Genomic DNA, 14,939 nt, shown 5'->3' with positions numbered 1-14,939 from the left:
CCTGAAACTCTTTACCAAGGCCAATGATAACATAACTGCAAAGAGAAATAATGAACAGGAGCAGGGGAGAGGGAAAATCAGGGAGGAAGCCAGCGCCAGGAAAAGAGGCGGGCTTCCAGTCCGACGGAGTTTGTCTTTCCTAAAGTCAATGGCGCAGTGTTCACACCTAGTAGGTGCTCTATAGACAGGTTTTGAAACTGTAGGCTATAATGCAAAATAAAAACTCCAAAAGCAAGATGGAGAGGAGGAGAGCTGCTCCTGTTCATTAACTACCTTACGAGCTGATTCTTAATCCTGTGTTCACAGTGTCTCCTGGGGTACTCAGTGTAAGTCAGGCACTGTTGGGCACCATGGCTCCTGTCCTTGTGGTACACCAAGTCCTGTGTTGGTCTCACTGTGTACAGACACACACAGACACAGAAACACACACATAGACACAGACACACACAGACACAGACAGACAGACACACCCACAGAAACACAGACACACATACACACACATACACAAACACACACAAAGAGAGACAGAGACAGAGACAGACAGACAGACAGGGACAGGGACAGGGACAGGTTCTGGCTCTGGTTCTGGCAAGTTTAAAGGCAATGGTGTCTAACTCTTAGGTAGTGACCTCAGGCCTCACAAGGGGAAGAGGCACCCTAGGCTCTCAGCCACCCATTTTGATTTTTCATAATCAACTATGTGGGGACTTGCAATGGGCAATAGAATTTCCCTGAGAACTGCCCACTTCTTGGTGTCAGAGCTGGATGGGATGGTGGAAAACTCCTACTCAGCTCCATTCATTTTTTTCCAGAGAGAGAGAGAGAGAGGTAGAGATTTGAGAGGTGGTGAAATCTGTACAAGGCCTGTCAGCCCCCAGCCAAGTTTTCTGCAGGGCAGGAGACTGTGGTCCGCAGGGCAGGAAGAGCATGTAGTTTCTTTGAATCCCAATTTGATTCTCCTGTATCCCCCAGAGACTCCTCCCCTGGGAGAAAAGGAGGTCTAGAAGAAGGGTTCTGGCCCCTACCGTGCTTCAATTAGGGAAGCTCTCAGGCTAGTTGGATCTCCATGTTACTTTGAAGCAAAGGTCTGGGAGCAAAATCGCAAACTAAGACCACCCTCCAAAAACTCTGCATAGGGGTCTGGGGATAATGTACTGAACACTTGGTCATGGCGGGGGAATCGGAGACAGGGTCCCATGGATGCACAGCATACAGTTTACAACAGGGATGCACACATGACAGACCCAAAGGCCCCCAGGAAATGACATTTGGGATTATAGTTATCTGTCTAAAGTGTTCCCACATCAAGGATGACATATGACGTATGGGCTCAAATGGGAAGCTTCCCGCCCATGGGGTCTGGGGAGATGGGGTCACCTCACAGGAACAAGAGATGGAAGATGAGTCAGGGTGACAGGGTGCCCCCAGGCTCTGCCGTTCTTCATCAGGGGATCCACCTGAGATGCAAACGCCACCTTCAGCCCATCATCACCAGCCTTCCCCCTCCCCTCAACTCAGCCCAATTATGCATGTTTACATTATGGTTACGTATAATTCTGCCATTTACATTCAGCCGTAGATTTCCTCTGTGTGCTCATAAAATATTAACATTGGAGGCCCGCTTGTTGCCGAAGTGTTTGTAATTTCTCTTCCCCATTATGGGCTTATTAATGATAATAATGTTGTTTCCCTGCTTAGGAGCCGGGGCTACCGAAATACAATCACTCATCAGAGCTGAAATGTGACAGCGAGAAGCCGGATTCGTTCCCTGCTCGGCGTTTAATCTTAATAACATTTTATCTCGGTCGACAAGTGTGTGTAAGTTGTTTAAAAGCCACAACTACTTCCACACTATGTGTTCAGGGAGAAGCACAAGGCAGGGACTAGGGAGATCATCTGTCCTTTCTTCTCCTCCACCTCTTGTCCCCAGCTGCTCTGCTCATCACTCTTATCTCTCACGACCCCCCACTCTCTCTACCCTTACGAGGTGGGCAAGCTGCGGCAGGCATCGAGGGGAACGCCTTCCGCCCAATTCTTGTTCAGCGTCATTGCTCTGGAAGGATTTAAAAAAGAAAACCCGTGAGGACAAAAGGTGCTTAGGAACACATCAGCCTCAGAAAACACAGCTACGCAAACGGTCTCTATTAAAAATAAGTAAGTTCATTTCGGCAGGAAAGCCGGGCCCAAGGGAGTGTGAAGAGTTTAAGGCATGCCTTTCCCCAAGGCAAGGAGGACGTGATATAAGCCCTGAGCAGGCTCTTTTCCTGGCGGAATCCCCTCCTCCCCAGATTGTGAGACTCTGCTTCCCCCCTGCCTTCCTGCCACTGGTACATCAGAAGCTTTTGCCTGAGGTGACTTCCCTGTGGCTGAGCAGAGAGTCAAACGTCCCATCTATCATCTGCTCCCATGGCTTTACTTGTCATGAACACCCAAGGTGGGCTTTCTCTGGGACCTAGTAAGGGAAAGGTCACCTTTGGTAGATTTGACTCCTCCTCCCTTCCCCCAAGCACATTGAGATTTAGGCACAGCCCACCAACGAGATGGCATAACTAGACCTTGATTAGAATTTAAAACAGCAGCTGACTCCCAGGGGTTTATATACACAGAGAGGCTGCCATGTGACCTTAAAACCCCAGCACACACACAATTTTAAAAAAATCAAACCAAACCAAACAAACAGAAACATCGGCAATGAATGCTGGAAGGTCCCCAGGTCCCATGAGAGACTCTATCTAAAAAAAAAAAAAAATAAGACAGGAGTGGGGCTCAACAAGGTCTCCTTGGTGCTCCCGAGAAATGACCTCTAACCTGTAACATTCATGTGTGTGCTTATGAAGATGTACACATACTCTCACACATATAGTCTAGAATCCTGGTGGCTGTGAATCTGCAATCAAAATTAGAAGCCAATAGCCATCCCGGCAACCTACACAGATGGGCTGCTGGGTCAGAGACCTTTGTGGATAACTTGTGGTATCCTTCTCAGTACCAAGGTCTGCTGTCTTGGGGCTCTTAAGTTCTGTCCTCTGACTTGTATGAACCTGGCAGCCTCCCCACCACATGCTGGTGATCTTCCCAATTCTTTACTCTCTCCAGAGTCAGGGCTTCTGTTTTCTAAAGTATTTCTTTCTCATGAGATGGCATCCCAAGATCTCTGCCATCCTAAGTACTGGCCTTTAAATGGCCAGTTTATTAAAGTACTTCATTCCTGAAGCTAGGATCCTATGTTCTCTGCTTGCTGCAGTGGACAGGAAGCATTGAACCCTCTGCTTTAGATTCATGTATGTGTATTTGTGTGTGTGTGTGTGTGTGTGTGTGTGTGTGTGTATGTGTGTGTGCCTGCACATGTGCATGTGTGTCTTTAGTGTGTTTATGTATGTGCTGTTTTTGATTCTTAATTTCATCCATTCAGCCCAAGAACAAACTGTGTATCTGACCATGGCTGCCTGAGCAGCTGAGGAGGACTAAGATCCTCTCATAAACATTTGCAAGCCTTTCCTGTCTGAGCTTCCATCAGGTCTGGCTCTCCCGAGTCGGTACTTACAGAATCGATTTCTTTTGGAAACTCCGTGCACGACTTTCCATTTATCCCCATTAGGTTCCATTGCTTTTCTTTTAGCCTGGTGCTCCCACCTGAAAGGCATTTCAGACCCTCATTTGGGAGCCCACAGAGTGGCCATCCCTTTTGCTTTCTGTGATAAGCACGACTGCTGGCTTGGCTCCAGAGCTTGCCTTGTTTCTAAGGGGCCAAGGATGAGGGTCACCAGAAGAAGCCCTCACGTCTCCCTCCAGGTCCACATCAGTCCTCATAGAGCACGCCCTGGGCATGCTTGATTAGCATGCTACATTCCCAGGAACTCAAGGACAAGCCAAGAGTGGCAAGCACCCAAAAGCTGGAAGAAACAGACCAGCACCTGGTTATGCTTGAAATAAGTGGTGCTTCTGTCACAAAATGGTGCTTTGAGGCCCCTGTTCTCTTTGTGGATGGGAGAGACTTGGATGGGATAGACTGGCATTTCCTCCAGCTTACCCTGGCATTACAGTGAAAATGTTTTCAACCTAGTCCACCAAACACCTTGAGGGACTTAAAAATTTCTTTAATGACTCTGAGTCAACATGCTTTGTCTTCCTTCTGTTCTGGCTTTTTATGCAAAACAAGAGAGATGGTTTGGGGATGGTTCTTTTTCCACTGCTTTTCCAAATACAGTGTGGTTATGTGCAGAGAAAAGAACCTCCTTTCTTTGCTATATATAGACTCTTGCTCTCTGTCCCTTTGTCTCTCAGTCTCTGTCTCTTTATGTCTCTCTGTCTCTCCATCTCCATTTCTGTCTCTGTCTCTCTGTCTGTGTCTGTGTCTGTCTGTCTGTCTGTCTCTCTCTCTCTCTCTCTCTCTCTCTCTCTCTCTCTCTCTCTCTCTCTGCATCCATCTACAAACTCCCAATGTTTATGTCTCAAAATAAAGAGAAAATACCTAGTACAGAGTACCTCGGGTATACCACACTGCCATGCCATCTACTTCTACCTGAGTGCTGGCTAGGCGTTTGCTATGGGAAAAGGCAAAGCTTCACTTTAGCAAGCCAAGAAGGCACCTGCTTCTTTAAATGATTAACATGGCCTGGATATGGGAACCCAAGTAGAATGGGAACTCACAGTGGACCATTCATTCTGGTTGGAGACAGGGCGATCCGAGAAAGAAGTGTGGAGCAGACAAACTCGAACTACCTCCTCTGGAAGGCAAGCATGAGGGTATAAGTTATTTCCCCAGCTGTGGAGGAAGCCTAGGGCACTGGGTATGCCACTAAAGAGGAGGACAGAGGTCTTCTAGAGACAGATGAATGGTCTTGACCTACCTCACATCCTCAAGGATCTGAACTTTGGTTTCTAAATGACAGGAAGATGGGGAGTATTGAGGACACAGTGGTAGAGCAGGCTTCAAAAGGCAACTGACAGCCGTTCAGTGGACGGAACAAAGGAAAGATATAAAAACAAGACAATAAGAGTTTAAAGGAACAATTGTGAAGTTCCAAACAAGAGTAGTGACAGCAAGACAGAGTAGAGAACCCACAGCATTTGAAATGTCAGAGGAGAGATGCCTCTTCCTCCAGAAAGGTAGGACCTACCTTTCATTTTGTATGCATATGAGTATGTGCTGTGCCTGTGTGTATATATGTCTGCTTGTGTATGGATACAAGCCTGTGTGTGCAGGTGTGTGTGTGTGTGTATGTGTGTGTAGGCCAGAGGTGGATGTTCAATACTTTCCTTGATCACTCTCCCCCATGTATCCTGAGGTCGTGTCTCAATATATAAATCAGAGCTCGTCTAACTAGTCTGCTTGCTTTGGGAATCCCTTGTCTCCACTTTGTAAGTGATAGCATTACAGGTGGGCCAACAAATCAGTCTAACATTTGTTAGGATACTAGAGATCTGAACTCTGGTGCTGATGGTTGCATGGCAAACACTTTACTCCCTGGATTGCTTCCTAGTCCCTGATTGGATCTAAGGAAGAAAGGAGCAAGAACAGAACTGACCTAAGGGAGGTTCTGAGCTTGTTTGGAGACTGGCGATTTGGAGGACTTCAGATGTGTGGATGGGGCTATCAGTCTACAAAGGATGACTACAGTCAAGAGTGGACTTCCCAGTTCACCTTGGTGGTTCAGGAGGCTGAGGTGGGAGGGTGGCAGGAAAGTGAAAACAGGGCTGAGGCTGTAGCTTGGGGTAGAGCATTTGCCTAACACATTCAATGTCCTGAGTTCAGTTCCTAGCATATGGGAAGAGAGTGGACATCTTACTCAGAGGACACATGGAGAGCAAGACAAGAGCTCTCAGAGCTTAGTCTGGGAGAAACCAGTGTGCAGAAAGGGACACACACACACACACACACACACACACACACACAGAGAGAGAGAGAGAGAGAGAGAGAGAGAGAGAGAGAGAGAGAGAGAGAGCGCCTAAAGTATATTGTAACAGTGAGCCATGAGAGGGTGGATCGTTCAGCAAATGACAACTGTTATAGCCATGAGAGGAGGGAGATAGAGATTCAGAAGACAAGAACCATGGGAAGAAGTGCCACAATAGCCACTGGGAACAACCTAGATAATTCTCTGGTGGTGTGAGAGACAGACAGACAGAGAGAGAGAGAGAGAGAGAGAGAGAGAGAGAGAGAGAGAGAGTGAAATCCTACCTCATCACACAGTCACGTGGTCCTAAATGACCTCTTCATTCCCTGAGACTCCGTTTCTTCAACTATAGCTATCGCGCCAGCTATTGTTGGGAGAAAATATGCTATAAATAAAGTGGCTCAAGCATACAGTAGGTGCTCAGTAAATGTCAGTAAAACTCAGAAATGTGTAGTCAACATTGGAAAACAACAGCAAAAGCTTTTAGACAGTATGTGAAGATTTCAAGGTTGGAGAAATGGCATGTCAGGTAAGAGCACTAAATGCTCTTCCAGAAGACCTGGGTTTGATTCCTAGCACCCACATGGTACCTCACAGACATCTGTAGTTCCAGCTCAGAGGATTTGATGCCCTTTTGGGGCCTCTATGAGCACTGAACCCATGTGGTGCATTGACACACACACACACACACACACACACACACACACACACACACACACACACAATGTAAAACTCCTCATTATGAGAAAATGCATAGATGACAGAAACCAAAAATGAGGATGTGGATAAGGAAAAGAAGTGGTGTCACCCATCCCAGGGAAGGGATACCCAAGACAACATGGGAAAATAGAAACTGGAAGCCCAGGTTTGCCTGATGTTTCCAGACTGCCTGACGACTGCTTGGGAGATGCCAACTGGGAAACTGAGGCTGGGGCATGTTTCTGGACCTGGCCCTTCTTCAGCTTCAGGTTTTCAGATGCCAATACTTACTGAGGAGGCCAGGCTGATATAGGGAACGGAGAGAGGAAAAGGTTGGCTAGGCACGGGGCTGAAAGTACACAGGCTTGGAAAACAACAGTTCCTAGGGCTGGTGGGTGGAGACAGGCACTTATCAAGGGCTTCTTGAAGGTGATCCCTAAAGGGAACAGTCCAGTCTTCAGAGACCTAGGCCCTCTGTGTGACAGTTGTGCAGCTGGGTCCTCATGTGGGACTCTTAAAGGGGGAATCGGGGACTGTCTCTGACCTACTTTGCTTCACCTACACTCAATAGGAGATGATACACCTAGTCTTACTCAATTTGCTATGCTGGTTGATATCTATGGGAGGCCTCCCCTGTTCTAAGAAGAAGAGGAGAAGGAGTGCATGGGGGCAGAGGAAAGGAGAGAGACTGGGAAGAGAGGAAGGAGGGGAAGTTTCCACTGGGGAGCAAAGTAAAGACATAATTAAAAAAGGGCAGGGAAGTCCCGTCTGCTGTGGGTGGGGCAGGAGCCTAGGAATACCCTCCCTGACTTGGGATCACTAGCTCCGCTGGCCTAGTCTGCCTCTAGCTGGGGCTTCCCCAGTGCCTGCCAATGCATAGGCTGTCAAGCGCCTGTTTAATTGCCCTCCCTTCCTGGTGAGCTGGACCTGTATGGTGGCACGGGGGCTGGGAACGCTAATCAGCCATCAGTAATGCAAGATCCACTCACGTCCAACATGTAAATTCCTGCCCAACACCTTGGAAAAGGACATCTTCTATGCTCACCCATTAATAGTACAACCTCCCTTGTCATCAGAGGCAGCCGTTGGCATTTAAGCAGCCTGTGAGCTCCACCTCCTCCTTGGACTCTTCAGGAACTAATAGGGGACCTAACATTTCACAAAGGCCATCTATTTGCTGGAGCTTCCCCATGCATGGCCCAGGTGGCCTTCAATTTCTTGGTAGCTCAAGTGTTTTTACCATTGGCTCTTCATTTTATCAAGAAGAGAACAGTGGCTCAGAGAAGTTAGATCACCAACCCAAAGGCACACAGCATAGAGCCAGCTACATTTCGATCAATCTCAAATCCGGGCCAACTCCTGCCCTCCTGTGCAGGCTGTTGCTCTTAGCTCCCCTTCTGCAAAGTACCAACTGGTAGCAGCCCCCTCTGTTGACTAGTCTGTATTCTGGACTTTATTTCTGCTTGTGCGGAGTGAGGCAAAACTGACCTCACCATCCCTTTGTGATTGGCTGACTTCCACGCACCTCCCTGTGTCACAGTTTCCTTCCTTTGAATGGCTGAGTGATATTCTGTTGGAGGACACATCATACTTTTTTATCCAATTGCACATCACCAATACTTGGGTTACGCCTTCGGGTGTGATCAATGTGGTTGCTGTGAACAAGAGTGAGTGCCTAAATACCTCTTTGAGGATACTTTCAGATCTTTTAGGTATATCCAGAATTACAAATTTTGGATCATGTCGTAACTTAATGTGTAGCAACTACTACAACCTGGTTTTTGTAGGCTGTTTGGTTTTATGTTCCCATTAACAGTATACCAGATTCCAGGTTTCCCCCACCATGTACTTGTCAACACTCGTTAGTTTCTGCATTTGGAAGAGTGTTTACCCTCGTGAGCGTCAGGGGCATGAACTGTGTATTCATTTGCATTTCCCTGGAATTTCTGGTGCAGGGCATCACTTACCTGCTCATCAGCTGCCTCTCCCTCTAGAACTTTCCATTTGGTCTGATTTTAAGTCAGGTTGTTTCAGATTGTTATGTTTTATACACCCTGCCCACCACCCCCTACTGCCCTCTTTAGCTCACCCTTTTACATATTCCCAGGTTCACAGGAAGCCTGGAGGATAGTGTGTAGGAAGCAGAAGGAACCTTCCAACCCTGACATCAGGCTATTATCCTGGGCTTACAGTGCTCTACACAGGAACCTTTGCTCACATGGAATTGCTACTCAGAAGAGGTAACTAACCCATCGGGTCGCCAAGGATCATAAAACTTGATCTTGAGTTCCTTGACCTGGGTGACATCCATCAAGAAAAGGGCTCAGGATGGAAGGAGGTCCCCAGGATGGAAAGGAAGACTCTGGTCTCTTCTCTCATCACTAGGCAGAGTCACCAGAACCTGCCCCATCCTGCTTCTAGCGTCTGCCCTCCTGTGGCTCGTGGCCTTTTCTCTTCTCTTCTCTTCTCTTCTCTTCTCTTCTCTTCTCTTCTCTTCTCTTCTCTTCTCACTTCTGCTCCCTTACTGGGCTCTGAAGTTCCCTCTTTAAACCCAACTACCCTTCTCTGGACCACATTCTCTTCTGTGGGGGTCAGAGCCAAGCACTCCTAGATGCTTTTAGGGTTATTGTTCCCATGAGCACCTGCCAAGGTCTAGCCCTTCCTCACTTCACCCCAGGGAACCCCGACTCCGCAGTATTTTCAAATCTGGCAACCTCTTGAGTTGGGGGTGAGCAGAGACTGTCTCAAAGATGCTAGCAGGGCTCCAGAGAGGTCGAGGGGCTCAATCTAGTATTTCTAAACTATGACCCCATTCTCCTCTCTTGGAATGGCAATGCTATTGTATGTTAGAAGAAAATTGCTTTTTTGGTTTACAGGGTTAACATTAAGAGCTGCAATGAGTCTCAGAAGACACTTTGGACTTTAAACAGCATTGAGTCTGTGACAGACTATAAGGACTTTTGAAGTTGGACCCAATGCACTTTGCATTATGATATGGCCACAGACCAATAGGGGCCAAGGAGTGCAATGTGATGATTTGTATGAGATGTCCCCCATGAGTCTCAGGCTTTTGAATACTTGGTCCCTAGTTAGTGATGCTATTTGGGGAAATTTAGGAGATGTGGCCTTTGAAGGAAATGCATCTCTGGAGTCGGGGTTCCAGGTTGACTTTTTCAGCTTCCTGCTAAAGCTGCCTCAGACCTCTTTCTGTCAGATTAGACCACACTGATTTCTCCTTCATGCCAACAAAACCTTTCCATGCAGAGCCCCCTCGAGTATGACTGTGTTTCCAGCACCCCGGTGACCATGAACATATGGTGATTCCATCACCTGCCCCTGAGAGAAGCCGCAGCTCCAATAAGGTCAATACCAGATCCACTGCAGGACATGTGAGGCCAGCTAGTGAAAGGCTGGTCTGTCGATCACTAATATTCATAACAAACAGGTTTCTAAGACACGTGTAAGGGGAACCATGATTGACAAATATCCCTTCTGCCCACCACTCTGTACAACGTACTTGCAATGGTGCATACGGGAAGATCCCTCCCTGGATGGCCCTTTAAAGGACATTGGCATTCCTTAACATGGTATACTGTCTTTCCTCTTCTTAAATGAGGTCAAACTGAAAAGAGAGAGGAGAGGACTCGGGGACGGGGCGGTGGTGGTGCCGGCGATGCCTGCCTGCTGAGGAATGATGCCAACCTGGGTAGGACACATCCCCCGGAGAAAAAACAATCATGGGAGACAAATGGGTTTTGATAGCTCACTCATGGTCAATTAAAAATCCCAATTAACACTTCGGAGAAATAATTCAATATTTGCCAGTGAGAGTAGGGTGCGTGGAGATGCATGTGGAGGCAGGTGGGGGAGGAGGAAGTCTTCTCTAGGAGGATGCTGGGAAGCAATGGGAAGACACTCTCCTCACCCCACTTCAACATAACCATCAGCAGTCAGGTGGGGGAGGGGGGCCTGACCCTAGATTCTTCCCACTCACACTTATCTCTGCACCTTCAAACCAGTCTCTTGGAGGCAACTCAGCCTTTTTGGCATGGCGCCTACTCCCTCCCTTCTACCACTCCTTGTTCATCCCCTGCAGGGACCTGGTCCTACATGCAGCTTCAGTGTCATCACCTTCCTATCCACAGTCCCAGTGACCTGAGTGTCTCAGACAGACCATTCATGCCCACAGCAAATGTGTGTCCAGCATCATAAACTTCCTTGTTCTGTGTCCTGCTCCCCATGGATAGTCCTGTGATTTAAACCACTTTGTACAGAAGCCTGGCTCGCCATCCTTCTCCCAACACCTTGGCTAGACCCTAACCACATCCTGTTTGCCTTGTGTCTCTCTTTTCTGGCTCCCCAAATGAGCCTCTCCCTTGCAACACCAATGTCTCTAAAATGCAAGTAGGATCCTGTTGACACCCTAAGAGAAGCCAGTGCCCATGGTTTCGTTAGATGTTCAGATACCCCCTATTTTCCCTTTTTCATCATCTCTCTCCTTTGATTTAGGATATCTCTTGCAGGTAGGGAACTCACCAAATAGACTGAGCTGCCAATGAATGGTCTTGCCCTGGGATAGACTTGTTGGCCAGTGGGCCCCAGGGATCTTCTTGTCAGTGTTAGGATGACCAGTGCATGCCACCATGTCAGACATTTTTACATGGGTTCTGGAGACCAAACTCAAGCACTCATGCATTTACTGACTGAGCTACATCCCCAGTTCCAGAGTCGTTGGTAATGCTCAGACAACCCTTGGTGAGTCTGGCTGTTCCCACAGCCCAAACCTCCTCATTCCAGTTGCTGGATTCCCTTAGAACACACCATCCTCACAGCGTGTCTCCCCTGCTGAACAATCTCTCAGCCCTCCTGCCTACCTCAAGAAACCCCCTTAGGCTGCTGGTCCTCTACCTTGATTTGGCCCATCTCCCGTGTGTTCCCTGTGCCTGCTTACAGTTTGCAGTTCCCTCACTGCACCATAGAGCTAAAGCTTGAAGGCGAAGCCCCCGTCTTCTGTCCAGCTCCTGACACACAGTAGATTTTTGTTGTAGATTTGCTGCATGAGTGAATGCTCAATGCAGCTTTAAAGACATTGTGTAATTACCAAGTTTTTGCGACTCAGACAGTACTTCCCATTGGGTTTCATTATAAAACCAGAGGTGTTTTATTTTCATTTTAACAGTTGGCACCTTATCGGTGGTCTTAATTCTTTATGCGTCTTCCCTTAAATCAACCCCAGAATGATGTAGAAGCCCATCATTAAAGGATGCTTTTTGGCTCACCCCAATTGTAAAACGGGAGGCCTCTCCGGAATGCGAATAACCATCTCCCAATTTGGCTACTTGTAAGTTGGAGTTTGAGGGTTTCCTAAATTAGCAGTGCAAACTTGCAGTTTCTCCGGGAATGGCAGGATGGTTGTAGCTCAGAACTGGAAGGGGCAGAGAGAGGGGCTCAGGATCTGGAGCAAGAGGCAAATCCATGGCCACTGGGAACAGAGATTGGGCGGTGTGGAATGCTGGAGCCTTAGTGTGCAGAGCAGTGCTTTCGAAGGCCGACAGTGCAGCCTCCAACTCTGGGTCACTCCTGGGCCATTTCACTGCCACCTTAACCAGGCGACCTGTACTACCTCATGTTCTGAATAAGGGGAACTACAAAGATCTGTCTTACTCTTCCTTGGGTTGGAGTTCTTTTTTCTTCTGTTCAGATCTCTGCCTTGTCTTTGCTTTGGGCTCCAGCTGACACTTTCTTCTTGTCTCACACTCTTGGATTCTGACCTGAGAGGTGCTGTTTACTAAACAGCTGGGAAATATTGACACCAAACCAACTAACTACTTCTGAGGTTCCTAGGTTTTGGGGTCCCAGAAACCTTCAGTTCCCAAGCGACTAAGGAGGATTTTAGCCCCATTTGCTCGACTTATCAAAACTCAAAATAGGAATCTTCACCCACTCTTGATAAAACCTGAGAAACCTGGACACAAGGTTTCCCTTCTGGTTAGGACAACCTCAGGCAGCCGAGTGGAAGAAGTGAGTCAGTTGCCCCCCAAGGACTGTGGTACCCTGAGGTGCAGAGACTTAAACTAGGAAAAGTCCTCACTGCCCAGCTCAGAACGGTGCACCTTGGGTCGGTCTGAGACCCACTACAAGGGAAGAGGAGCAGTGACAACATTGTCACTTGACCACTGCCACCCCAGTCCTACAGATGCAGACACTGTGCCTACCCTGGCCAGCTCTGCTCTGGCACTCTCTGGTTTCTTCCTCGTTAAGTAATGCTATCCCCATACTGCATCCAGGACACTGAGACTTAGAAAATTAGGTAACTTGTCTAAAATCACAAAACGTTGTCCAGATTCATAGTGCTCTTAACATCTGTGTGGAAAAGAAAAGGTGAGATGGACAGAGAGAAGAAATGGATGGGGAAGAGGGAGAGGGGGGAGGGGAAAGAGGGAGGAGTAGAGGGAGGGAGTGAGGAAGGCAGATTGTAATGGTAAGAGAGGGGGAAAGAGGGAAAGGGGGGAAAGGAGAGAGAGAGTGAGAGAGGGAAAGAGGGAGGGCAGGAGAGAGAGATAGAGTGAGAGAGGGAAAGAGGGAAGGAGGGAGGGAGAGAGAGATTATTATCATTCCTCAGAATTCTTTCCTATAAACTTAAAGAGCCCTCACAGCTGTTCTCTTTTCTTTCTAGAACCCAGCATGGTAGGTCAGCGTACCGGCAGCCCTTTCCTTACTGCCATCTTGCCCTCCTCAGCTTCCTCCGACATACTCTCACTTCAGACCATTTCTTAAACGACAGGTGGCAATATTCATCAGGAAGACTCCTGTGGCCACTGCTCCACACCACCACCAAGCTGAGCAGATTGGCAGGGAGGACCAGGAACTGCAGGGAGGAGGGCTGAGCACGGCTTGACACTTAACATTCCTCCTAGTGACTCGGGAGGGGAGCCCCAGTGCTAAGAACATATGTTCTCTTGTTTCGGCTCCAGCCAAGGGGAAAAGGTAGGTGTCACGCACACCCACACCCCAGGAACAATGCAAGTATTAATAACTGTTTTAATTGTACCCGAGTCTCAGCATATTTCCCCCGTGGTACCTCAAAAGCCATTTATTTTGGTACCTCAGAGCAGGGATGGTACTATCCACTGGGGGCCCAGCCAGGCTGGTGGTGACTAATAGAGAAGTCTTCATTCAGAACAAGGCTGCAAATGTGGTTCCATTTCCCCCGTGCGCATTAGGTGGGCGGCGGAGGCAGCGAGCTAAGTGGAGCTCTGTCGGTGTACGTGTGTGCCCCGGATGTGTGCGCGCGCGCGCGTGTGTGTGTGTGTGTGTGTGTGTGTGTGTGTGTGTGTGTGTGTGTATGGTGCTTCCATTTGACTTTCAGTACCCACAAGGGAGCAAGGCAAGTCTGGGGGCTGAGAAGGGGCGGGGAACGCAGATAACCCCCTACAATGCAGAATCTAAAAATAGCATGCACTTGCCTTTGACTTGCAATGTATGATTTCCTCCCCACCCCCAGCAGACTCACCTTTCTAATTTTATTTTGCTTAGGCTGTTATTAAAATGAGTTTGCAATCCCAGATAGAACTTTAAAGGCTCTAGAACGTGGGAGGAAGGGGGTGCCCAGTGGCAGAGAACTCCAGCCCAAGAATCCCCTTGTACTGTGGACAGACAGGCGGTCCTAATGGAAAAATCAGTCAGCTTTAGGTGTGAATTCGTTTTCCCATTTGAGACATCACCCTTTCCTCCTTTGTTAGAGGGAAGACACATTCTGCTTCTAAGCAATGCAGAGACTTTTTTCTCCTGCTAAAAATTCCTCTTCTTGAAGACCAGCCCGTGACTCCCATGACTCATGTGAAGATGGCTCTTTCCGTAACCCAGGGCTCCTGTGACCTGACGGGAGCCAAAGACAGAAGAGCCCCAGAAGCTTGAGACCCAGCTAACCATGGTGAGCACTGGGCAACAGAGAGATGCTGTCTCAAACAAGGGAGAATGCAAGGACCATCACTGAGAATGCCCTCTGACCTCCACACAGGAGTCATGGCATGAGTCTACCTACCCTACACACACACACACACACACACACACACACACACACACACACCACAACCACACAACCACACAAAGAAAAGAATTATCAGTGTTCTTACTCCATCCTCTCATCGGCAGGACTTGTCCTCAACAACTGCTAATGCGTTGAACAGGCAGAAGGACTTCCAAGCTCTCAGAGATGGCTGGAAGGCTATGCCCCACCTCAGTGAGCTTTACTTAGGGACACCACAAAGAATGAAGGGAGCCCCTCTTTCTCATATTGACCAGATCCATATGTCTTCTGGCCATCCATCTGGTTGGTAGAAG

The 14,939-nt window shown here is 48.2% G+C and overlaps 1 protein-coding gene across 2 annotated transcripts in view; it reads right to left on the bottom strand.

The window, feature by feature from the left end:
• The window catches only part of Dscaml1 (DS cell adhesion molecule-like 1), a 316,941-nt gene that overhangs the window by 215,170 nt on the left and 86,832 nt on the right, over positions 1-14,939 (bottom strand).

Source organism: Rattus norvegicus, chromosome 8, assembly GCF_021556685.1.
Source record: "Rattus norvegicus strain SHRSP/BbbUtx chromosome 8, alternate assembly SHRSP_T2T, whole genome shotgun sequence".
Classification (NCBI taxonomy): Eukaryota; Metazoa; Chordata; class Mammalia; order Rodentia; family Muridae; genus Rattus; species Rattus norvegicus.
The sequence above is the reverse complement of the archived record's forward strand: the minus strand, read 5'-3'. Positions and strand labels throughout refer to the sequence as shown.